General features: G+C 37.6%; 1 protein-coding gene across 3 annotated transcripts in view; it reads right to left on the minus strand.

Annotated features, from left to right (window-relative positions):
• The window catches only part of NCOA2 (nuclear receptor coactivator 2), a 196,991-nt gene that overhangs the window by 94,013 nt on the left and 76,838 nt on the right, over window positions 1-26,140 (minus strand). Inside the window, exon 1 of one of the 3 annotated variants that reach the window (XM_035316111.1) lies at window positions 1,838-1,942. The exons of the other annotated variants lie outside the window; for them this stretch is intronic. The gene's annotated coding sequence lies outside the window, so the exon portion shown is untranslated. Of the gene's footprint in view, window positions 1-1,837; window positions 1,943-26,140 lie in introns of those variants that run through there. 3 annotated transcript variants of the gene reach the window in all.

A 26,140-nucleotide genomic window follows, 5' to 3' on the forward strand; every position in this document is an offset into this window, starting at 1 on the left:
AAGTTTGGGTAAAAGGCAAAATAATATTCCTCTGGTCAAAGATAGTGCTTGAAGTTTTAGATGGGCTACATACCATAGATGAAGAATTAGTTATAAAGGAAATATTGGACTTTTGAGCTTTGTGAGAACCCAGAGCCATTTCAAAAGCACAGGCTACCCAAAAGGTTAATATTGTTCAAAGTTTTTTCCCTTAACATGTCAAATACAGGCAAATCCAAATGACTGCACCAGCGGTAAAGGTCTATTTTCCTCCAAAACATAGGTGCCACCCTTCCAGCTAGCGCTGCTCAGCCCCCACTCTCTTGGGAGGTCTTCCGCAGCGAAATAAAGGAACCCCATGCAGCAGGGAGAGGAAGTTTCATTGTTCTGGTGGCTTCTCCGTTTGCTGCCGGGAAGGCGAGGGGCTCGCCGGGCGCTGGCCAGCGGTGCTGCACACTGGGCCCAGGCCCAGGCCCGCGCTCCAGCCTGCAGCGGGGCCACGCTTCCAGCAGCCCGGCGGAGACAAAAGAGGGCAAGCAAATAAATAGCGCCGGCTTGTTTACGTTTCTGTGTCTGTCCTCACAGTATGAAGTAAAGTAGCTTCAAACGCACACTCCGTTAATCTGGGAACCATAATATTTTCCTTCCCCCTCCTATCTCAAAGCAGCACGAGTTTTTCAAAGTCCTGAAGAAAATAAACTACGGCATTTCCTGTGTGCATTTAATTAATTATTAAAGGGATCCGACGCGTGATAGTCACCACTGCTATTGCAATAGGGATCCGGAAAGCACACTTTTAGCAAGCTGCCAGTGCACTGCAGTAATGACCTGTTATATCTATCCTTGCAAGCCTACCCTTAACTTGGGAGGAAACACTGTAGAGAAGTTACAATCAGTGCTCCCACACAAATCCCAACATTTCATTTTATCATTTTTTTGTAGCGCAGGATCACTGTTATTGCTATGAGGTGAAGCACAATGCTGGGCTTAATGCCGGGTATGACAGGAAAATAAAACAAACAAGCTTTCAAGAACTTCCCAGGCAGGGGAGATAGCACACCATCTTCCCTTGCTGCGAGTAACGTTTTTCAGGGGATATTGTTATTAAATTCATCTGCAAAATTAAATGTTGCCCTCCCAAGGTTAACAGAAAAGTAAATACTGCCAAGGTATTCAATGACATCAGCACGCACAACCATGAGATAAATACGAGGTCTGAAGATTAACTGAATGTCATTCTGCTTGCAGGGTCACAGACTTGTAAAGAAAACTATTAAGATTAGAAAACAGAGAAAGTTATATAACTGTAAATGTTTCCGTGTGTTTTGTCTACTTAAGCTCTTGGTCAGAAAGAGAAAGCTTTAGAGCAAAAATGTCTCAGTCTGACTTCCTCTGTACTTTTTCTTGTGCACAGAAATTACTGAATACTGAATGGTAATTACTGCAATGAAAAAGGCACTCGTGGGCTCCACCTCCTCTTGACAGTGGGAAAATATAGATGGGTTTGTGTATTATTCTGGACGCCAGAAAACTTGCTTACAAAAGTATTTCCTGCACACTGACTAAGATATATTTAGCCACATAAACCCATAAAACTGTCACAGGCAACCACAAGTACACCTGTAACCATTAAGAAGGGGGAAAACTGGAGAACCAATTTTTACATTATTTCTTTGTATTTTTTACTTAGAAACAATAGCTTTAAACTCCCTTGCTCAAAACGAAATTAGCTGTTCCTCCCGCTCCCCAAAAGCAACCTCCCACCCCTAGCAAAATCCAGAAACCTCCGATGCACACACAGGGGCACAGAGAAAGAGAGCAGTAAGGACAATGAAGTCACAGCACTTCAGAAACACACCTTGTCGTCTTCCAGCCTTTGCAGTTCAAGGCAGATCCTACTAGTTTTTCCTGCGTCTTCAGATCAAGATGTAGATAAATCCCCCATCCATCACACTTGCTTTTTATTAAAAGCAGGAGGAAAAAAAAAAGGAAAAAAATAAAAAAAATGAAAAAGCAATTACCAGTAAATTTACAGCCTTAAAAATATCAGCTCTGCATTATCCCAAACCAGTGTTATGTCTTGATGTAAACCAAAGCACATGCTGAGTGAGGACGTGCGCACACAGCAGCTTATCATCTCTGTCATCTGCTTCTAATGACAGCTGACAAACTGGCCGCACTAATCCTTCCCTAACTGCTGATCAGAGAGAGCTCCCTTTGACAATCCAGCATGGTGGAGTACTCGAAAATTCCTCCTGCTTCTGTTCTGTTGCTGCTCTAAAAAGCAGTTTCCTTTTCATTGAGATAATAGCTTTTTCTGCAGTCACGTGGTGCCCAGGCTACATTAGCAGCGCTTTATGATAATCGTCAGAGCAACTCCCCTCCCTCCGATCTTCCGATTTTTCAGGGTCCGACTCCTGAAGAAATCCGAACCCGCAACACTTGAGATCCTTTCTGCATCTTCCTCCATTGACAAGTAAATCGGGCTGCTGATGCAGAGGACGAATGCAAGTGCCCTCTCCACTTCTTGCACCAAAGCTAATTAACAGATACGTTTTTAGGCACTGCCTTTGCTGGGGCACACACACTGGTCATAAACATGTCATATGGGACTGAATATTAAGCATGCTTAATACAAAATATCTGGCATGCTAGATTTACTCTTTTTCCCCCAGAGTACTTTTTTTTTTTTTCTGTAATTTTATTTCTGCTGCAATAAATACTCTTCTCTCAGAAACATCCTATGGCTTAACTCCTCCCAGCACTGAACTCTCATGCAAATACAAAAAAGCACAAATAACAAAAAATATTTTGCTACAACTTCCAGCCTGAGTGCTTCCTTTTTTTAAGTAACATCATTTATCTTGCTTTAACTCAGTACCCTGACAAGCATCTTAAGCACTGCCCAACAGGAAACAACAGGGAAACACACCTAAGCTTCAGCTTCTGAGTTCCCATCTCTCCTGTTTACATAGTGCCAGATCCCAGGTGGGTTTGCACCTGGAATTGCAACTGTTCAGGGGTTTTTCTACTTGTATTAGGCAAAGCGTATACACAAAAGGCAAAGTATATGCACAGACACCTCTGACATCACAGATCAGCAATCTTTCACCTTCTATTTCAGCATTGGGATTTGCAAACTCTTTAAGAAAGCTTTGGATGAAGCATCTTAAGGTAATTTTCAAGCCCGCAAAACAACTTTTGCAGCTTTGCATCTACTCTGTTCAGATCTTAATGAGGAAACAATTTTTTTTCTTTTCTCCTTCTACTTCCATCACCTCCCATTATCCCACATTATTCTCCTTAAAGACAAGACTGATCATAAACTTATGGCTTCTCCAGACACTGAGAAGGTGTTAGGGGTTGTGGTTGTACTCATAGGGGAATAAGGTGGACATTGTGAGGAACTAATGACTTTTCCATGTAATCCTGCTTTACCCCATCACCTTTTCCCTTTATTCCTCTCTCTAGGGACAAGGTTATTCAGGAGCAGGCCCTGTTCAAGGCTCTGGGGAAACCTCACTCCCGGGCCATGACCAAGTCAAGGGATGACCTTTCTGGGGCACAGGAGCTGGAAATGGAACAGGAATGGGAATGAAGACCCCTCTCTGCAGCAGAATGAATCCCTTTTTCTAATTTTTCAAATCATTTTTTCTTTTTTCTATGCTTTAGAGATGGGTGAGAAAGACACAAAGTCCAGGAGTAAAAAATCTGATTCAATAAGGAGACTACATATTACCCTGCATTCACCAAACAGAAACATACATGCTGAATATTAGTATTTTCATATTATGTTTTCTCCTAGTATGTCTTTCTATCCCAAAGTGTCACATTGTATAAGGTAATTAAAATGAGCATTATTTTGAGATACATACACCAACAAAATAAGAACTGCTTTGCAATCTCTACTTTCTTTTCTCAAAGCAAATCATCACCAGCATTTTCCATATTAATTAACTGAAAGAAGGAGCACCAAAAATATTGTCTGAATTAGCAAATGACACAAATGTGGGAAAAACTCTGAAAATTACTGACAGCTATTTGATAATCAATAAAGCACATTAACAAACAAATTTTATTAAGTAAAATCAGCTTTCCCAAGAATATACACAAAATACTGCAGCTGTGGACTATAGCCTAAGAAAAACTCAAAAACTGGGAGCATGCCAGTCACACACCAGAGCTAGAACTGTACTGCTGATATTTGCAGGAAACATGAGATAAAAATTCAAAGACAACGCAATATGGCAAGCACAAACACAATAATGGCTGTGTTAGGGAAGGAATTACATGTAAATAAAAAGGAGAGAACAGAAGAGAATTGTTACAGCCATAAAGTGTGAATTAAAGACTTAAAGAAGTGGAAGTATACAGATGTTATTAAAAAGATTGCTTAGTGAAGAACAGAGAACAGATAAAATGAATGGAGAAGAGGGAGTAAAGCACTGCAGTATATAGACTGATTCCAGACAAAAAGAGAAAGAAGAAACAAGCAAAAAATACTTCTATTAGAAAACACCAGTCTGCATATAAATAAGGAAACATACAGCTGAGAAGGAGGAAAGGCTCTTTGGTTTTATCAACCAGTGAATAAATGCTTCCAGTGGAAACCACTGAGTCTGTGTCTGCTTTTCAATACAGTTTCACACAAACAAGTCCTACAAATATTCTGGAGATGAGCAGGTGACCTTTAAAACAAATTCTGATAACACAGATTTTTTCCTATGAGGATAAGACAAACATCTTACACAGCAGAAGAGTTTCATCTAAAGTTTTCCCTTAGATATATATTTCATTAATATTTTGTTTTGTTTGCCCAAATATAAGTGATTTCACAGGAAAGCTGTCCCTTCACTAAAACATTTACAGATGATATTTAACATGATAAAATAATTGAAATTGATAAAGGGAAAACTGATTTCATTACAGGCATTTTATAGAAGTTTTATTGAGTTTGTAGTGTGTGTGTTTTGTTGTTGTTTTCTGTCCTTCCTTTCTTCCTTTCTTTCTTCATTTCTTCCTTTCTTTCTTCTTTCCTTTCCTCTTTCCTTCCTTTATTTCTTTCTTTTTCTTTCCTCTGCAGAAGAAAGATTGAATTGGGCAGAGATGAGGACAGATCATAACAGGGTCTGACCTGTCGCTTGCCCTTCTTCCAACAAACTTGCATCTCAGGCACAGACTGGCCAAGCAGTCCCAAAAGCTCTCACGTTTCTTTTAGTCTGTTCTCTCACTGCCTGTTCTCCACATCCTGGAGAAACCAGTTCAAGCTTCATCAGCCTTTCAGTCCTCTCAATTCAGCGTAGCAAATGGGGTGCAAAGATTGCCAGTTACAGCGATGGCAGCTGTTTACGCTGTAGAGTAGTAAGACACTTGAAAACGTGTTGGAAAGATTACAAGCTGACTCTCCAGGCTTTATTCAAGACAGGAGGCCACTGACTTTTAGGAACGCTGACTAGCTTGTGTCAAGTGCTGTTTGTAAGAAAAGACTGGAAGGGCAAAGACCTCCACCAGCACAGAAAATGTGAAGCAGAAATGACTAGGACTGACTTCCAGGAAGCACAACAAGCATATTACAGCTCAGATCAGGAATAAAGACAGTGCAATGATTTTTCATGGGTTAAGTTTCCATAAATGTAGAAGCAAACATACAGCTTCCAAATGTTAGGTCCTGTGTGAACGCTAACATAAATGTTAGGATTTTCAAGTCAAAACTGGAAACCTGTTGACTTGCATGTCAATGACACTAACGTTTCTCCAGTTCAGGAACTTCTAATCCACCACTATTTGAACACGAAGCAGATTTTTCCTTTTCCTTATACCAGCTGAGGAAAAATTAAAAAAAAAAAAGTACTAGAGGCAAAATCTAATTTTTCTGACTTTTGCACCTTCTCCTGAGGGCCAATGAACACCACAAACTCCTGCTGGAATTAAACTGAATGCACTTCCACTGCAATTTTAGCACTTGGCATTTCTGAGTAATTTTCTCAGTAATATGCTGCTAAGTACCTTGTGACTTCTGTCTATAAGATGACAAGGAAAAGACAGGAACCTCCTCCTCTCTTAATATCTCAGATATTCCTGTTAACTTCTCTTTTGAGTATGAAAATGCCCATGCTTCTTAAACATGGCTTACCAAGGCTCTCATAACTTCATAACTGTGCACACTGCGACCCACACAGAGTATTCAGTGTGCAAGTTTCTGCAGTATCTGACTGGAGAACTCAATATTGTGCCATGTGCTATATATAGCAAATAAGTTGTATGTAGGCATGTCCATTGGCAATTGTGCCTTTTTTTTTTTTTTTTTTTTTTAAAATACAAGTTTGATGACTCCTGTTTACTGAGCTTTCTGAGTAATGGTTGGGATTATAATTATAATTATTTTTTTAAAAATCTCTGCTTCTTCAACCCCTTACCTTTAATTTAGAAGACATATGAGAGAATGGTCATATCCTGCAAAGGACTTCTATTTCCTCTTCTAAATCAATAAAGGGCCAGATCCCCTGCACCAGGGTACTTGCCGGGGCTCTATGGGTTACACACGGAGGACTGCTCTCTGATGGAGCTAGGCCTCAGCCCACAGAGAGACAATCTCACGACAGCAGAGTGCTTCCACTGACACTGAAAACGCAGAAGAGGAACTAAACACAGGAAGCTGAGCAAGCAGAGAAAACCAGAACGAGAATGGAAATACTATAGAATAGAAGTAAATAGGTTGTACTAACATGATATGGTATATGAATGTAGTAACCTCTACTATCCCTTCTTACAAAGAATGCATTATGAAGTCCAGAATAATTTCGTTAAAGAAATGACTATTAACTCTACCAAATGTGCCTCTTACCAGTGAGTATATTAAAAAAAAAATGCCTTTTCTCAAAAAAAAAAAAAAAAAAAAAAAAAAACTCGGAAGTCACCTCATCACAGAACAGAAGTACTGGTAGGCGGAAAGACTCCTGATCATAAAAGGATCTTTAAACCTGCAGACCATCAGATGGCAAGATTCTGTGGCTGAAATTTTAAGTTAGATAAAAGTTTAAGTTACACAAAAGACAGACTAAAAATGTTTACTTTTGATAGGGGGAAAAAAACATTCTAATTCACCTAAGGATAAGGTAGGTTTTCTTTGATGCAGTCTCAGCTAGAGACAAATACATCTATAAATGACACCCTATGGTTCAATCAAGGTAGAGGATTAAGGGAGAAATCATTAGGTGAAATGTTATGGTCTCGATAACCAGGCAAGGCAGCAGAGTGTAATGCTCCACCTGGCTATAAAAGCAATGCTGTGTGAACTCAGCAAGATTTGATACATTGCCTGTGGTTTTCCTTGAAATAGAAAGTCGCTGTTGTGTTTAATGCAAGTGGGACCTCTACCTTTAGTTCAGGATACAGCAAATTACTTCACCATACCTAATGGAGAATGTGGGCCTCTGTGCCTAGACCTCTCTCCAAAGAGAAAGTTAACATTTCCCACTAAGTCATGAAAGTCCGGTGTCCTGTCTGCTCTCAGTAGTCTTCTTCTAACTGCCCGTGGCCTGTAGACATTGCTGTGCATTTGAACAGCCAGTTCCTGTAGGTGGTGAGAAGGGTACACAGAGGGACTGTATCTTGCAAATTTCATGTCCCTCCAGGGGACCTCACTGAAGAAGGGAGATTCTACCGGTATAACTGGGCTCATATGTGAGAAACCGAGAGACAGGGACAGCTGCTCATTGCAAATCTGAGAATAAATAAGAAGCTAATTTAATGCTGCATCATCCACTCGAGCTAAACCTTATGAACACATCAGAAAGCACTAAGTCAGTGTAACTGATGAACAACAAACAGAGGAGAACAGTAAACATTGAGGACTGACCTCTTGCCTTAATCATTAGGAATTTCATGCACAGTAATGTTGTGTTGCTAGAGCAGGGCCATGCCAAATTTTGGTATAAAACCTGACTATTAAGCATCTAGAACATCAGTGGATGATGAAAATACAGAAGAGAAACTAAAGAAAGATAAACTTTTCTAATAAAAGTTTTAAGTGTTCTGGTAATAATTTCAATCAGCATCAGACAGAAGCATGGGGAAAAACAAACAAACAAACACAAAATCCACCAGTTTAACTGAACCCGAACACAAACGCTCCTGAAAACTCCTGTCACAGAAAATTGTATCTGATGAGAAAACCAAGAGCTGAAGACTACAGCCTCCTAAGTAAACCAAAAGCGAAAGGAAAAGTATCAGCAGTCAGAATTCATCTGATTTGCAATCAAATAGTTAAATAATATAATATGAAATAAAATCAACATTAGGCCAATTCCTAAACTGTTCCTTTTTTTAATGAGGCTGATGTGGCTAAACTGAAATTTAACTCAAATATTGTAAAAATTCAAATCTTCAAATTTCATATGGTGAGAATAAAAGAAAAAAAAAGTGCTAATACAACAGCAATCACTGCATGTAAGATATTCAGGAATATTTAAAACAATGACAGTTATGTGTTCAACTGAAACAGAACTTGTTTACTTCTCCTCTCACAACAGTGTGGTTTTTCTACCAGTGCCAGTGTTAACAAGTGGCAGCTCTAAATCACAGAAGATAATAGTAATTTTATCTGAATAAAGAAATAGCAAAATTTAGGTATGCAGGTAATTATTCGCAGTCGAAATGAGACACAACACTTTAACAGAGGCCTAATTTTAAACAAAAATGCTATACAATCTCAAATAACCTCCAGTGTTTAGAGATGAATATTTAACTCAACGATAAGAGAGGAAGCATGTCAGGGCTTGAGTCTACTGCTAACTCTAGGAGAAAAGTTCAACATGCTGAACTCCAAAACAGAAATATAGTTCTCAATTCGTTTGTTCTGGGTTTTTCCTAAAATTAACTGCAGAGTACGTGCATATGTATGGCAGAAGGAAAAGGCTCAGAAACAGCATACAGCTCAGTCTTTTCATCTGAAATATTTAGAACATACAGAAAATACCATCATATCATGAGAACACATCACTGTTATACTGTACAGCAATATGAAAAGCTAAAGTCAGCCACAAGTTTTGAGAATAGAGGGCAGGCACATTACAACTGCATATCATAGGGCTGATGGGTCTTTCCTCAAAGTAAAATTAGTAGCCCTGACCATATTTACACTTTAAAAATTTTCCATGGTGCTATCTTGAAAAGATTACTTTACACTAATATAACAAAGCTATCAACAACATGGACTGTGCTTTTCATTTTCTTGAAGATTGTGCTTGATCATGTTGTACTGAGGAACAAGATGATACAAGGTCAGTTAAACAGGGAGAAAATTTGTGTTTGAAAGAATACAGTGTTATTTTGTTTATTTTATTTTGACAGAATGCCATCTTTTTCTTCCAAACATATGGTTGTCATGACTCCCTCATCATTAAACTGTAGTACTTCACAGTTCAAGGAAAAATTTCTTAAAACTTCACAAGTCGCCCTTAATGAGATTTATGAGTTATTTAGATGTTTACAAATAGGTTTTTAAGACCTCTTACTTTCAAAGCTTCAAGTTAACAATGTAATAATAAATACTATAGTATAAGTCATTTGCCATCAGCAGGGCTTCCCTTCAAAAAGAGATCAGCCAAGCTCCTGAAATGAACTGTCATTTCTCTTGTTCAACATCCTGCCCAATAATACCAAGAAAATAGGTGGAATATGTGACTTTTCAGGAAAAAAAGGCCTCACAGAGTAGATTTCACTGGCAGTTTTAATAGCAGTATAACAAAGGAGGACAGAGATCTCTCAAATAATCAGTTTGTAAAGTCATTTATGGCTTTCAAAAGACAAAATTTCAACCACAAGCCAACAGACAACCAAAGCAACTGACAGAGAGAGAGCTGGTGTGCTCTGTGCTTGCAAACTGCATTTCCACCTGAGAAGCAGGATGCCATGGAGGACCACCTCCAACACCAAGTGGACACTGCTACCTTTGCCCAAGTGCAATTCAGCCTCACTCACTGAGCTGCATTTCCAAAGGAGAACATCTTGCAGCTTTGTTCTACGACATGCATTTGGATCAACTCATTTACATATGATGCTGTGATGCTAATTGTTATAGATAACACCATTTATGATCCTCTGTGCTGGAAGGATTGGTTTTCCCTTTACTGCATATGGGAGTTGTGGATTTGGAATGCTCACATTTCAGAAATGGCTTCAAACTTAGCTTGGCAGAACTAAGGTTCAGTCACTTCTCTCAGACAAAAGCCTAATGGGTAGATAGAATATAGTTTAAGTGAATTAAGACTGTTAATATTTATTAAAGGGAGTTTTACTCTCAAACAGGAGATAAACATATTTGACACTGCTGATGTTAACAATGGAAGCAATTTCAAACAAAGTTAAAGTATTAAGAGGCAGCTGATTTTTTTTTTTCTTGAAATAGATGTTTTTACAAAGTCTTTTTTTTTATATAAAAAAAATCTTATATGACAGTGTATGCAACATACAGTGATGACTTTCCAGAAATGTAAACCCTTACAAACAACCCTTACAAATCCAACCCAGGAGTTGGACTTGATGATCCTTATGGGTCCCTTCCAACTCGGGATATTCTATGATTCTATGAAATCAGTAAGCAAAATTAAAACTAAAAATTAAAATAAATTAAAACAAAACAAAACACACACACAAGCAAACCAGCAACACCTACTTTGGAAGGTAGCTACTAGATGTTGAATCTATGCCCCTGTTAGCTAAGATAGTGGCAATTTCTGAAATCACCTGCTGCCTGGAGTCTTTGGATTCAACATGATTCTGAATATGCTAACTGAACATACTATATAGAAGCTTATACTAGATGGCACTGAGGAGGCGTAAATGTGAGAACAATTTTTGACAGCAGCAAGAAGGGAGAGCCTCCAGTGGAAGCAATGAGCAGCGCAGTGGGAATTAATAGGGTCAGTTAAAAGTACTTCAATTTTAGAAAACCAGGCAACATGAGATTACAGCTCCTGGCTGCAGTGTTTTTATTCTCTACTACAAAAGCAGGGTTTTAAAACTTCTGTGGTTGCAATATCATTTTATGAGTTTAAATATTTCATAATACAAGGTGGAAAACCAGCAAATGGAAGGTCAAGCTGGTACCCCTACATACTACACTAACATTTGTAATTACAATACAGATTATTAAGAAAGATGGGGGAAAGAAGAGGAAGTGATAAAGTATCCATTTATATGTTTTAGGTATTTAGAAAGCTTCCATGACATCGGATCCCTGCAATGTTTAATATATTGCACTCACTTAATATCTACGTTACATGTAAATTCATATAGATGTATTAGCTTTATTACTATATATTCTGCAGCATCTCTGTCACTCTCAGAGCGAGAGCAGTGGGTAGATACATAAAAAATCCGACCAGCAAAATCCTCAGCCTCTATGTCTGAGAAGAGTGCTAGATGAAATTATCAAATAAATGCAAAGAACAAACCAAATGATGCCTAAAGCATAATGGAAGAGGACCAAGATGGAAGGCAACATGAAGAGAAATATTTCAGAGCAGATGACAGCTTTTAATCAGGCAATGTACTATGTAAATACGCAGTCTTCTAAACCAACTGTATTAAGACATGTACATAAGTAATTTTTCTTTGATTTTTTTTTTTTTTACTGAAAAATCTCTTACATGGGCATAGCACTGCTTCTCATCTTTATCACAATTTTATTTTTAATAACATCTCCCCACAATCTCTTTAAGTGAATGTGACTTCAGGTGTAAAGCTGCACTTCATCCAATAGTGCAGCAGAAAAAAAAAAAAAAAAAAAAAAAAAAAAAAAAAAAAAAAAAAAAAAGTGATCCAGAAGTTTGTTATCCCCCAGGCAAGATTTAAAATTTGTGCAAGAACCTTCTTGTCTCTGTTGTCAGTATTAGAAAGCCTGGGCCTTTCCCAAATAGTTAAAAGCTTATAAAAGCTTATTTGGATTTAGATGGATATAATTCTGACCTAATATTTGGACTTGGATTAAAGGCCAAGCACTTTAAATTCATGCTAATGTTATGAATCCGAACGGTAGATACCCATTCCATGTGTTCTGTTGAAGACCATTCCTTAAACCCATCCAGAAGCCAAAACTGATACACAGTAGAGAAACCCAAATATAAAGTAGCGTATCTCAGCAGGAATATGTACACCAGTCCTTCAAAATCTGTGTTAGTTGCCTACTGATTTCCAAGTATAGTTGAAGATGTTCACACTGAAGTACAATGCCCTGCATGACTTGGACATGACTATTCTTGCTTTCAGTATCTCATATGTGTGTGCGTAGAAATATGTGTATATATAAAAGTATAAAATCTTGAATAACACCCAATTTAATAAAATATTATAAGCACTGACCGCAACATTTTTCTGCTTCAGCATTTTGATGACAGCAAAACCTACGAATCATACTAAAAATATTAGTTCCTTTCAAACCATACAGCTGGCATTTCAAATATCAGAAAATGGACAATGGCTACTAGTATTAGTAATCAGCTGGAAGTCAAGTGATCCTTCACCTTGTGGTAAGTCTACAACAGTTTGATCTCATGAAATTCTAGTCCTTGTAGTTCAAAACCCCAACTATTTTTGCTAATCTCTTTTTATTTGTTCTTTAGTTTTGAAGGTGTTTATTATTTTGAATACTGCATTTGCACTCATCAGAGTAAGCTGGGGACTAAAGCTTGAACCAATTCCTTTGAGATACCAAAGTTTCAATATTATCACATACTCATACACACAAAGATTATATTAGATTTCATGTAACGAAAACTTCTTCTCTAAGTAGAGTTCTGAAGGTATGACTTCTATTCTCCGGGGAAAAAGGAACAGACAGAATTTCTATAACCCTACAGTCTGCATGCTGTGCATGTCATGTAGCAATAAATAATTCATATTTTGACCTTATGGGATACCTTTTACCCATGGATTTTCAAAGAGCTTTTGCAAAGGTGGATATATGTTTTATTATCTCCAGTTTATAGATCGCAGAATGAACAAAGAAATAAAATGACCTATTCAAGGTCATTCAGAGAGCCAGGTGTATTTAGGTGGGTAATATCAGGCATGCTGCCTTTTTACTTAGGTTGCAGCTTACAGCATCACTATGAAAACAGCCACATACCACGTTGAACTTGAACAATACCCATGAGAAAGCACAATGGATGTTAGCCCTTTCACAAATTTATAAAACTAAATATACTCATGGGGAAAAAGGAGAAACAATTACTGATTCTAGGAATATGGTACTGGGAAAGGGCACAGGCTCCATGAGCAAAGTTGTCAGCATCTCCTGAACAGGGATCCACCATTCTGTCTTGAATTTCTGTCATGAATTTCCTGGAGACCACGTCAGATACTAGTCTGCACTTGGAAAAAGGAATAGTGGTATACTAATACATGAATTGTACAGAGAAGTATTTAAGCAGATTATTTTCTGATATAGATTTTATCACACCTTGTGAACAGTCCAACCTGAAAATAATTTATTTCAGAAAGACTGATTCTACCTACCAAAAGCTTATCAGAATAAGGTATTCTACTAGGACCAAAGTTATTTCAAACAGAACTGAGGGCCATTAAATGTTCTAGAAAACCTACGACATTATTTTATATTTTCATGAGCTATACAAAATTGGTGGTTTTTGTGGTGTTAATATTCCTCTCTAACTCATGAAAAAAAAGTATTTGAAATGAAAAAACAAGCAACAAAACAAACAAACAAGAAGTGCTCGATATAAAACTGCAACCCCAAACTAATCCATAAATATGAGAATATTTATGAGACTATACCACCATGGGAAGACAGTTTATTTATTTGTTAACACCACAGCAGTGATGGTTCAGATTAAACACTTAATCTTGCAGTTCTCTGAATTGTCTTACCTAATGTTAAGTCCAAGGCTCCATTCGTGTCCTTAACTGTAAAGATTATGTGTAAATGCTTTGTTGGCTTCCAATCAGCCTACTCCTGACTTTTCAGGATGGAGTCTGTATGTTGCGTAAGACTGCTGCGGACTTAAAAGCATATAACATGCACAAATGAATCTGTTCAGCTGCCCTCTGAAGTGCAGAAGCAGTAGGACCCAAGGTCCATATGTGTTAGCCAAGAAAGATAACAAAGAAGTAAGCCTTGGGCTGTGTTTTTGTTTTGCTTTTGTTACTTTTTCTTTACCTGAAGAAAGAACATATAATATTCTGCCACAGAGGACAGCTTACTCTGTTCAAATGGCATGATACTTAAACAAGACAAAGATTTATATTTTACAGGGAAAAAATAATTATTATCACCACTGGCATATAACAATTGGTAGTAAAACACTACTTCATAAAAGCACTTCAAAGCTAGATTTAACTAACATGACATTGGAATGCTTCCTTAACAGAAAACAAGGTTTTATACAGAAAAGGGGAAAAAAAAGAAAAAACAAAAAACACAAAACACACACTCCTTATGCTAAAATGAGGTAAACACAAAGTCTGGCTATTGACAAACCAAAGTATCATTGTGAAATGATTTTTTTTTTGTCTGTGCTATCAGAATGAAATGAAGTTAAAAGATATATACACCATGCATTAAGAAAAGATGAGATTTGCCAGAATTTTCCTGGGATTAATTAAGAAACATTTTAAATCCCTCTCTTTTCTCCAAGCCTCTCCAAGCTAAATTTACTCCATTTAGGTAACAAATGCAAAGTAAGCAGGGAGGTATGTGCTATTTTCCAATCAAGTCATCCACAACAAAGCAATCTGATGCTGTTTTAGAGAATTTTTTAAGCTTTCAAAACATAAAATTGTTCTGGAGACCGAATGATATATATATTCCTCTGTGTAAATGGAGTCCTCCAGACAGTAAAATGAAATGTGTGTATGTCATCAAAAAATTCCTGCATAGGTTTTACAAGAAGCTGTCAAAAGCCTTGATATTTACTCCTGGCTGCAAAAACAGTTGAATGTAATGAAGAGGTAAGTAATGCTTCTCAGTGGAATTGGGTCTTTGATTGCCATACAAGTGAAGTGTAAGCAGGAATATCAGCATCAAGGACAGAGATGAACACAAACAAGACCCTGTGTGAATGTGCCAGGCAATTACCACTACCACACGCAGCATGTTTCACCACAATTCTCCCCATACCTTCTCTGCATTTAAGCTCCTTACTTTTTTTTTTTCCTTGCTACTACTTTCACCACCTGTGCTTAAGTAGATACTATGTAAATTATTATAATCTTATTAGCTTTAAGTGGTCACGTCTGCAAACATGGGCACTGCTTTCGCCAATCAGCTTTCACTAATCTGCACACTAATATTGCTCTTGCTGTGCCTCGGGATTGACTGTCACGAGGTCAAAACTGTCATCTGAGCTAACACGGACCCCAAGAATTACACTCCTATTTCCCCCTCTTCTGCTAAATTAGCATCGAGCTAACTCCCACTTAGATGGAGAATTAGTGTCAAATCATATTTTTTTTTTTCATTTTTGAGATGTTTGTTGTATTACATACGTTGCCCAAAGGTGGTGACCTCTCCAGCTTACGTGAGCAGTTGGTTGAAGAGAAAATATCAGATCCCACACCTTCATGACTCAACATCTTCTGTGTTCCTACTTGGTTTACAAATGAAGGGAGCCAAATTCAGAAATTTCTTCCATTGTAATAAGTATCTCACCTTATTTTTGGTGGTTTATGTGAAAAAAGGATCTAAATCTGCACTTTGTCTACTTACTATTCCACTAATAAATTAAATTATCAGGAACAAAAGTCCTTTTAGCTAGATTTAAATGGGCAAATTACTACTATTATCCTGAAGTTATTCAGCCAGCGCTTAGCTTGGTGTGCAGCACACAAATAGCATCTATGTGCTAATTTATTTGTAAAGATTTTTCAGTGGTTAAATGACAGTTTAAAACCACTTCAATATCCAGAATATCCTTGTGACAATAATTCACTTGTGGTGACCTAAATATTCCCAATACAGCAGCGATGGCCCTCTTTTGCAGCACAAATTTAAAATCTGAATTAGACCAGGAAGTACTGATGCAGGTAAGCTACACTTCAGCACAGGACAATAAGGGGAAGTATTCCACCAGGTTGGGAAATTTATCTTTTGGGAGGAGAAGAGGAAAGCACATCATGCTTTATGGTATCTCTGTGCAAGATGCAGTCTAAGAAATTATAGCTTTTGTCGGTTGTTTTTTCAGAGTGAGTATAAAAGAAAACTAAATTAGATATTTAGATAACATTGAAAGGAAACTATGCTTACTAATACGGTACACAGGAGTTTCACCTACTTACCAAAGTGTAGATAAGACCTTTTTGTTCAACTTATAATGGAAACCTTCGTACTCAGACTTGAGTGATACTGGAAGTCATTTTAACTATTTTATTTCCATCAATGATTAAGAAATGTAAGCACCTCTGTTATACTGTGGAAATAATGAGCAGAATTAAAAAAAAAAAAAAAAAGCTGGCATTATAAAGCATGTGTCACTTGTTAAAGGTTTAATATATCCCTTGGATTGGTCGATGTGCTAACATGTTTTACATTTTATAGAAACATACAGCATATTTATTAAGTAGATGTAATTGTTGGAGATATTTCAGTTACTGCAATATAAAACTGGTTAGTCTATTATTTACAAAATAGTTACGTAAGTGTCCTTCATTTAGATTTCTATTTTAATCAGTGGAACTATGGAAATAATCCCACAATATTTCTATAAATTTCTATAGTACAATATCAGTAATAATGTTTCAATACCTTCTTGTGCTTCAAAAAGAAGATGAGAGAACATAAATAGATAAAATAGTTTCCTTTCTCAGGTATGAAACCCATCTTCTTAATTAATTTTCCTTTCTACTCCATACATTAGGTACATTTTTCCCTATCAAGTTACATTTTGGTTTTGCATCTCCAAAGCAGAACAAATCCAGAGTACCTATCTGAAAATGGCATTTATTAGGTAGAAATCTGGCAATAATAGCCCCTATTTTCAGGTGGAATAGCTTCTGTGCAAACAACAAATTCATCCAAGTCATTAACGCAACAGAGACACACATTGAAGAATTATGAATTACGCTACTACCTTTAAATCAAGATTACTCATTGAACTTTTTGTTGACGTCTGGTGGGTAACTCCCAACAGACCCCAGGCTGTGCAGGGAGCACGGGGCAGCACCCATGTTCTCCAGCCTCCTCCAAGAGGCTGCTGCTTCAATGGCTATGGGCAAGTTTTGAGTGTGGCTCAAACCTGGGTATCTGCTCCCCGGCATAAGAGGAAAATATATGGGTGGGATTTCTAAACACCCAATTTTTTTGTTTTTTTGAAGGGAGGGGGAGGTTTGGATGGGTTATTAAAAATTTGTAGAAAAATTAAGTCTACAATAAAGTATGCTGCTTGGCATTTGAGAAGAGTAGGATTTGTTACACTGAATTTTAACAAACTGGAAAGTTTCAAAATCTTGTGTGACCAAATCAATCAAACTCATGTGGTAGCAGTCACTGAGCCATTTAAGTGCCTTAAAGCTTTCATCAGCAGCTCTTTGCTGCAGGTACAGGCATGGCTGAAGTGAATACATTTCTCTCCAAAAAGAAATGGAATTAAACCCAGCAGTCAATGTACATTGCAAGCTTCAACATGAAGAAAAAAAAATGAAGAAGAAACACCTTTATTTTATCTGTATTTGAAAATTCTTCCTTCCTCAAAAAAAGCATATTTCAGTATCTTATTTATCTTATTACCATATGCTTGCAATTTCCACTCTCCGTAAAAGTCATCCTGGAAAACCAAAGGCAATTTTTTTGTGAACCACAGTTATAATAAAATAACCCCCCCCTCCATGAAATGGTCTAAAAGCTTGGAGTGCTCCCGCTCCACCTCCCCACATCTGGCACACGCATCGGATTACAGGCCAGGAGGCAAATCGAAGAGACAGGAAGGAGGATAGTGGCTGCATCACAAATATAGAAGCGTGCCTTCTACAAGTTGGACTTTTTTTTATGACTCCTGATGTGTTGAAGTGTGACAAATAAAACCAAACATGGGAGAAGTCTGCACACAGACAGGCAAACAACCCCCCACTTTGATCAGTTCCCTGAAAGGCACTGGGTTACACGAAATATGCTTGGATGACTTCATAACCAGTTCTCTGTGCCAAAAGTGCAACCGGACTTCTGATTTTGTTAACTGACAAAGTTCACAGGAAAATGGCAATTGTTAGTCTCTACTTCACAAGACTCTTTCACTTTATCTAATCTGTGATTTCATGGGCACAAATGAAACCCAAACCTGCCAAATGGTCTAAATGCCTTATTTTTTTGTCAGATGAATAAACAGTTTATCCATTGGTCTTCTTGCTGTTTAGGTTTGGTAAACTCAAAACTCGAACAAGAAAATGCCTGCATTGAGAACAACAGGAGAACTGAATGAGCTTATTGGTAGTGCTGTTTCCCAGATCTCTCTCTGAAGTCACATTTCTTCGTCCCTTCATCCCCAAGTCAGCAGCAGAATGACATAAAACTTTCACCACGTCTTTAAGGCTTAGCAATAAATACCCTGCAGTCTGAATTATCAAAATTATTCAGAATGGTCAAATGATTTTTTTGTTCAAAACCAACTTGGCACGGTAGTCAGGAAATTAAGCCAAACAAGAACGACAAAAGTTGAATTCTTTTTGCTAAGCTAATTGATGGCTGTACCAAAATGAAACATGCAACTGTATATGCAAAACTTTCAAAGACGCACTGTGTTACAGTTACAAAGCGACTTCCCCTCTGTGCCCGGTGTAATATGATCGTAATTGCTGTGAAAGGGCGAGAGACCGACTATATGTTAAATCCTGCCATCTGTAGGTGCTTTACACAGTTCCATTTGCTGCTGCCGGGTCAAAAGTTTACAGTTTTTTCACTTGTTCATAACCAATCACAGGAGTCTTTGCTATGTGTAATCTTTGACCCACTCTCAAAGCAATTTTTGTATTAAACATCATATGATTACACTGAAGAAAAAACAACCCACACGTTTTATTAAGAATACACCTCTTGTTGGTTAGCTTAATAATTATTATTATTATTTCCATATTCAGTAAGCATACTGTATAGATATTGTTCTTCCCAGTGAACTCCCTTGGAGCACAGCAACTGTACTGAATTCTCCCTGTAAAACACTCCGTCATTTCTGGCTATTTGCAGTTCGGAACCACATGCAAAACGTGGCCAGAAAGCATTTACTGTACCTGTAGTTTTAAAAGGAGGGCAAAGCAACTGCTCAGTTTGTCCCAATGTGGAGGAGAAGCTCTGTGGACATTTCAACTAATATTCACAGTGAAAACAAAATCTGTCTTCAAAAATTATGATTTTCACAAGAGGATTCCCATGTATTTAACTTAAAAATTGAATATGCAAAAATAGATTGCATGAAGATATTTATGTTGGTGATATTATCATTATTAAAATATTTACATAAGTAGTCCCATGAGCAACATAATTAATGCAGCCTCATCTCCCACAGATTTACAGCTCTTCGTTGGTTGACTTTGGTGTCTGGAACAGTGAAAGCTTTGAAAGCAATTTTTCCCACAGCTGGGACATTTATATAAAAGACTGTATTTACCCATTCCTAGGATTCACAGGCCACTAACAAGATTATTTCATGCCATTTTTCTCTGTCAGGACACCTTTAGGTTCTTCCACCTCAGCTACCTGTTTTCACAGGGCCTGTGGGTTCTGCATTTTGAGACCTCTATACTTTGCTGAAAGATGTGACCAAAATCACCAATAGGTTCAAAAGCCACTGAGGGAAGATGAAGGACCAACATGTGTCCATATATACACGTGCATGATATGACCTTATGAGCCTTGTTTCCATATGAAATGAGGCTAAAAATAAATATTTGACCTTATTATAATTTCGCAGAAAGCTAATTTAGATGGCCTAAACCAGACAGCTGGTTATACTAACCAGCTTTTTATTGCCTAAAAGAAGCATCACAGTATTTAAATGCACCTATACTGGATTTTTCTAGACAACTTGCAAAGGAAAACAGACAAACAGAATGAATATATATTCTAATAGGAGATAAATGTAAAGAGATTCATTTTCAAGGACATTTATTTTACTGTAGCCTATGAATTGTGATAGATTTGTGATCCTTTAATTTTTTCTTGTAATTGAGTATTTATGCAAGTGCATTCTATCTCCAAGGACAAACTAAAGTCAACACTCATGAATAGTTGCATAGCTGTCTCGTGTTTAACTTACATGCTAAAACCTTCGTAAATATAGTAGAGAACAAAAGCAAGCCCTTGCCACTGAAAACATCAATTAAGTAATATGTAACAGTGAATAATCAAATTAATAACAACATTAAATCATTTTTAAGTCCATTTCAGTCCATAAGCTAAAATATGTTCACATTCAAAGTTCAAGTTGTTACAAAATCACAATCATTTACTTAAAACCAAACCAAACAAACAAAAGGAATAAAAATTGTCCCATATAAATAAACCAAAATAGAATCTAAGGCCATAATGGTCTATCTTACCTCTTGTATAGCAAAGACCACATGATTTTGCTTAGCAACTCCTAAAGCAAGGCTGATATGCTGGCATCCATCAGCTAATTTTACTGCTTTTGTGCTTTGTTACCAACAACCTACTCAATTCAGAAATGACCACATCTGGACATACACATACTGTCAAAAGCAAAACACACAAAGTATGTGCTTCTAAATCAGCGTCTGCACTTGGAGATACTTACATGGCTCTGTTCTGCAAATGCACTCAGAAAATAAGTTGTTCGATCATCAGTCATCTTTCCTTTCTATAATTTTTAACAAACTTCTAGACAAGGTAGATCTTTGATCTATTTGTGTACTTAATACTTGAATAAATCTCCATGTCCTCAAAAATTTGCTGATTTTTTTTTCTGTCATTTTTTGTCCCTTACAAGAATGACAGAATATTAATTTAAAATTTTGCATAAACAGAATTTTAAGGTTTCACTACTTCTACCAAACTCTGTAATTTTTCTTACTGTAGGAAGATGAAAGAACTCCATCTAAAATAGAAAAGAGATTTGCAAGAAAAAGGGAAAGCTCTTATGACCAAAAGTTGGGAGAAGCCCTGAGAACACCACTTAATTACTGAAGAGAAGAACTAAAACATTGCAGTAACAAATATACAAGAATATTGCTAGGTAGGAGTCTCACCAGAGTAAAAATACACAAGATCTGAACCCAAGTAGTTACACATCCTTTCAAGAGGGACATCTCTTCACTGTAAACTACTATCCATCAACTTATATACTATTTTCATAAGCTGAGTATTCTCAGTCAACAGTTGACAATGTTTCTCTATTCAACAGGACACAGAAAAAGCTACTGGGATTGTTGCATTTCTCCTAGACCACCTTCCCTCCCCCCCCCCCACCCCCCCCCCCCCCCCAAATAATAAAAAAAGGTACAATAAAAATTAATGTTTTAAGGCAATGTAAGAGAGATACCCAACTGGAAAAATGCTGGCAGATGTTATCTTATATAAAAAATAATAAATTATAAAATAATCAACATTAGATTACATTAGATATAATCTATTAGACACTATACAAAAATATGTGATTTGTTTTATATATTATATAAAATACCTAAATATGAAAGAATAAATAAAATGTGCACTCATGCACATATAGCACTCAGTCATATGCTAACAGGGTTGGTGTCACCTATGACCCAGGCTAGGAACAAGCAAATAGTCTTTCATCCAGGAGCAAGAATCTGAGAACAGCAAGATAGCTGATGTTTAGAGGAAATCCACTCAACTTATCAGCAGAATGGGCAAAGAACAGCGGGAAAAACCTGGTACAAAGAAAGACAGAACAAAGATGACAGAACTAATTACTAAGAACAGAAACGTGAAGGCTGAAGGTACCCAAAGGTACATACATGTCTGAACAAAGGGCGATTTTTCACCCTGGCAGAAAAGTCTGATCAGGACCAGAGCTCAAACAACTGCAACAGAAGATGAGTGAAGGAGAGAAGCTGATAAGACAAGAAATCATTTACCATTTTATCTAAGTTTGAACATCATTTCTAATTTTTCTACAATTAAAATACAAAAGTTTGCAGCAAGAAAGCATGAGTTTATACTACTCTTTGTATTACCGGGGAAATTTGGAGAGTTCAACACTGATCTCAGCAATTTGGTTAGCTGACCTGCATGGGCCCCATTCCCCTCAAGGAGAAACAGCCTATCCCCAGGAAACAGATCTTTCATACCAGAAACCATACAGGAGCCTGATGAGGCTCAATGGGATTTACAAGTACCTGGATTTCACATGGGTCCACAGACTACCAACAAGGGGGAACTGCAATGCAGGAGAATCGGTGCTTCTACTCAAGTTAATTAAAGAACAATTCTGCAAAAAATACTAGAGGCTAGAGGAATTGCAATGACTCTCTAAAGCAGTGCATATGGTTCTCTGTTTGTCTGTTTTTGAATTAAGCAATATAGATTATTTAAATAGACATACACAGCAGTAACTTAAAGATTTTTCTACCATCGGCTAAAAGAGATAAACATAGCAGAACTAGTGTCTTCTTTGTACATAACTTTCCTATTATTCCATTTTTACTTGAATCATCTTCATTACTATAAGACCCTAAAGGTTTCCTAAGTGTGAAAATTCTTAAAACAGTCAATATGAAAAATGAAGAATTTAAAGAAAATATAAATAATATAAAATCTGAAATCTTCATTTAGTATTTAATCTTATGATAATCAGATTACACAACCAAGCATGGAGATAATTGTTAGAGAGGACCTTGTTTGGGATGACCTGCTTATATTACATAAGTACTCAGTGCTCTCATGTAATGACTGTGTATTATCTCAGAATAATAAAATCTTTATAGGCTATGACAGCATACCAATTAAGAGCACATATGTAATAATATATTTTTATTATTATTTTATATACATATATATATATACAGAAGTTTCCAGCTTCTTATGATCTTTTCAGGTTTAATAGTTACTATCTGAAATCAATTTTGAAATTCTCCTAAAATCCAATATAAAACCATAGTATCAAAGTCTCCTCAGAAAGTACTATTTGACTTTTCAAATGGAAATTAGAAATTGGAAACTGAATTACTTTATATGCAAATAAGAGACATTTTATATACCATGATAGTGTTTTTAATGAACAGTGTTGAAGGATGTGGTTTTTTATTAAAAGAGGTCACTTTTCACAAGGGCTTTGCAATTTTATATTTTGGTATTTGGATACAGATCTTCCCACCACCTAATTCTCACCGACCTCTCCTCCAGGCCCTCACAGCAGTCACAAACCTGACCAACCTGTACATGCCACAAGCACCTGTTCTAGAAATATTACCAAGATGTCATCAATGAAATGAGGCTGAACCACAAGAAGAGGGAAGATCTTCTACTGGGCTCCTTCCACTCCACCTTCTCCACACCCCTGGTGGCAGCACTCTAAACTGGACTGTGGCAAGCCCTGAATAATGTCCAGCTGCTGGGCAGCACCTGCTCCTTCAGAGCTGCTCCCTATCTTCTTTGGCAAAAAGCAGAGATACAAGCCCCCTGTAGGCTGGTGTTGGCCCACAGACACCATTTGGACCCTACTAAATAAGAGCAACCCATTCATTTAATCGAACTGACCAGCCCTGCTGTCTTCTTTTACAACACAACCCATTCCAATCCCTTAATTCAATGATAAAACACAGCACAATGTGAGTACGTTTCATCACCTGAGCTTGGGTTGGGAACTGAGCCATGGAGAAAACTACAGCCATGTCATTCTAAGCAAAGAAACATGAGTAATTCTTTCAAGTGCCTAAGATAAGGCTCTTCTGAATGAATGATAATAATGTTATATTAACATTATAATGAATTATTACCTACACACAGATACTCAGTATGGAGAAGCTCAAGTTTAAGCTGTGCAACCATTCCCCTTCAGAGCAGGAGCTATATGTTCTCTTAAAATACTGGAAGACAAGAATAGGAAGGAATCCTTACCACAATTAAATATGTTATAACCCTTACTGTGTCTAAAAGTTTCCAAATTGTATATAGAATGAAAGAAACATCTCAATATATCAAACAACTGCCTTTTTTTTTTTTTTTTTTTTTTCTTCCCCACAGGACACAATGCAGTTCTCACTTCCCTTGGTCTTCTCTTGTCTCCCCCATTAAATTACAGCCAAAAATTCTGGGAAGCTTCAAGCAGAACTCTGTCCTGATTTCTGTTTCCTTCACAATTGTTAGATGTAACCTGATTTTTTATGCAGAGGCTGTTAAGACTTCTTTGCTCTTAAAGTTCCATTCAGAGAGATAAATCAAGGCTCTCTTCCATTGATGCATCTCTTCTGGTTGTTCCAATGATAACAAAACGGGTTAGCCATCCTCTCCCAAAGAATGGAAAACCTTGGGTAGCACTGTATGAAATAGTCCTTAAATAAAGTCAAAGATGGTCACTATAATACTTCACAAGGCCTTGAGTGAGCACTCTCCACTATTTATCTAATAGCTGAAGAGGAAAGCTAGGAAAGGTAAGGCGAATGTTTCTTTGCCATCATAGTATGTTTAGGACAGAGTAATGCTTGTTGAGCTCTGCCTGAGGGCTTATTACAGGGCTATGCAAAATGTACCACCTCTCACGTGAAGAAAGGCCTCTCCAAGACTGTCAGAATAAGAAATGTCCACTGGTGATTCTTGTATGTGGTGGGAACCTCACCTTCAGCAACAAAGCACAGCTACCCCAGAGAAGCTCTCCTGAAGATATCTGCCTGTCCCTGGCCAGGCTCCTCATCAGCAGGGAAAATTCAGGAGGTATTTGCTGCTCAAGTGCCTGATATCACAGCAGAGGCAGAGAAGTGATGACAGGCCCTTTCTGGATGAGAAGTTAGAGCTCTCCTCAAAGGCCCCAAACATCCTAAAACATATTTGAAATGACCTGTGAGTGTACAGGAGCAGAAGGAAGAGGAACTCTTTCTTACCCTCTGTACTTGCTGTGCTTTTCTGCCGTACCCAGTGCATGAGCAGAGTCAACGGCAGGATGGGTAAATTAACTCAGAAAAAAAAAAAAAAAAAAAAAAAAAAAAAAAAAGCTGTCCAAAAAAGCTGAGCTATCAGTCCTCAAAAAATTAATGATAAAAGACTTTGAATAAAGCCAATTTGTAATGGAATGTAAGAAGGGAAGTCCCTGAAGAGAGAAACTGTCTACCAGCTCTGCAGCAGGTTTTGCTGCCCCATGCAGTTTAGCGTGGCGAGGAGCCAAGTTGGCAGGGTGCTCCCTTCCACACGGAGCCTGGATGCACGCCAGGCACACTCGCAGGTCTTGGCGCTGCTGCCAAGCTCGAGGGGCGATTGAAGCTCCCGCTTTGCGAATCTGCAGGCCTGGTTATGGCTGAGAATATTTGGGTTTTAAAAATGTTCTTAAGCAAGTTGAGTTGCCTCTGTTTATACAGGGACTGAACATGTGAAATAGAATACTTAACCCAGCTAGAGAAAATGAGCCACAGATTGTTAATTATATGGCTATTTGCACTTTGACTGGAAGAGGAAGTAAGCTGGTTATAACTACTTTGGGCTTTACTCCGGCAACTGCATTGAAACCACATTTATGACAGCTGAAACTATGCAATTTATATAATGTGGGCACTTCCTGTTTTTGAAACGAGTACTCCACTACTATTACTTAGCTCATGGTAACGTTTCTGGAACCGGAATGCAGCAAATGTGTGCACTTTTGAAGACCAGTCTTAAGATCTTAGTTTACTATTTTTAAATGCGTAGATTAAAATGCATATATTGGACTGCTGCTGTCAAGCATCTCTATTTCTAGGACCTAAGTGTATTCCTTGGGCGTCAGGAAGCACATATGCTTTCCACGTGTGAGCCCGAAACGTCCAGCTGTCACCCAGGGCATGCTCAGTTCCCGTTGACGTGGTCATAGTCCCTCTCAGGCACTTTGCCTTCCACCAAGCAGGCAGCCTGCGCCCTGATTTACACACACTGGCAGACCTACCTTTTTCAACTCAATGTGGAATAGCACAAGTAATTTGTAATAGCAGCTTTGTTGTTCTGAACAGTACATTATTAATTCTTAATTGTGGGAAGGACATGTTCAGTTTT

The sequence above is a fragment of the Oxyura jamaicensis genome, chromosome 2 (genome assembly GCF_011077185.1).
Source record: "Oxyura jamaicensis isolate SHBP4307 breed ruddy duck chromosome 2, BPBGC_Ojam_1.0, whole genome shotgun sequence".
NCBI lineage: Eukaryota > Metazoa > Chordata > Aves > Anseriformes > Anatidae > Oxyura > Oxyura jamaicensis.